Source organism: Myotis brandtii, unplaced genomic scaffold, assembly GCF_000412655.1.
Source record: "Myotis brandtii unplaced genomic scaffold, ASM41265v1 scaffold691, whole genome shotgun sequence".
Taxonomy (NCBI): domain Eukaryota; kingdom Metazoa; phylum Chordata; class Mammalia; order Chiroptera; family Vespertilionidae; genus Myotis; species Myotis brandtii.
This window is the reverse complement of record NW_005370704.1, coordinates 1,897,000-1,897,850: the sequence shown is the minus strand read 5'-3', so window position 1 is coordinate 1,897,850 and position 851 is coordinate 1,897,000.

Here is an 851-nt window from a genome sequence, read left to right as displayed (position 1 = left end):
CTTTGGGGATTGGCTTTCAGACGCGGCAACATTGTGACCGAGGAGATGACCCCCGAGCAGCGAGCAGCGCTGCGCTCTGGGGCCGGGAATCCTCTGTGAGTTCGGAGCTCCTGCAGGATTTACGTGATTAAAACCCTCAGCGGTGGTTTCCAGTCCGCCCGTTCGCAGGGAAATCTTGAAGCTTCCAACATATTAAAACGGAGAAACGAAGCTGGGGTGGCCCCGGGGGCACCCCTCCCCCCCGCCCCCCCAACACACACACACTAAATTAGCCGCCGCCGCCCAAGACCCCGGAGCGAGCGTGCGGGACGGGCTGAGCTGGTTTTCCTCGGGGCGCTGGGCTGTCCGTGAGTTTTCTATTTCCTGATGTAACTCACACGGAACGGAAGGCGGCATTTAATCAACACAGGCAACTGCACGTCCCGCCGGGTACACGGGGCGGGGGTGGGGGGGCAGCCGACTGCACAGGCACAGACAACGTTGGTTCATATGATGAAAAGCAGCAATCCCGGCCCCGCCGGCTCCGTGGCTGAGCGTCGACCTATGAACCAGGAGGTCACGGCTCGATCCCAGTCAGGGCACAGGCCTGGGTTGCAGGCTCCATACCCAGTGGGGGGCGTGCAGGAGGCAGCCGATCCGTGATTCTCTCTCATCATTGATGTTTCTACCTCTCTCCCCCTCTCCCTTCCTCTCTGAGATCAATACAAATATTTAAAAAATAATTTTAAAAACCTCCTTGAAAGCTAGGGCCTCACTCCTCATCTTTGCCCTCCTGCTGTCTGCAGCGGCCCCGGGTCCCATGCCGCTGGCAGGAGGAGCCGCTGCCCCCAGGTGGGGCCCTCGTGCCCCAG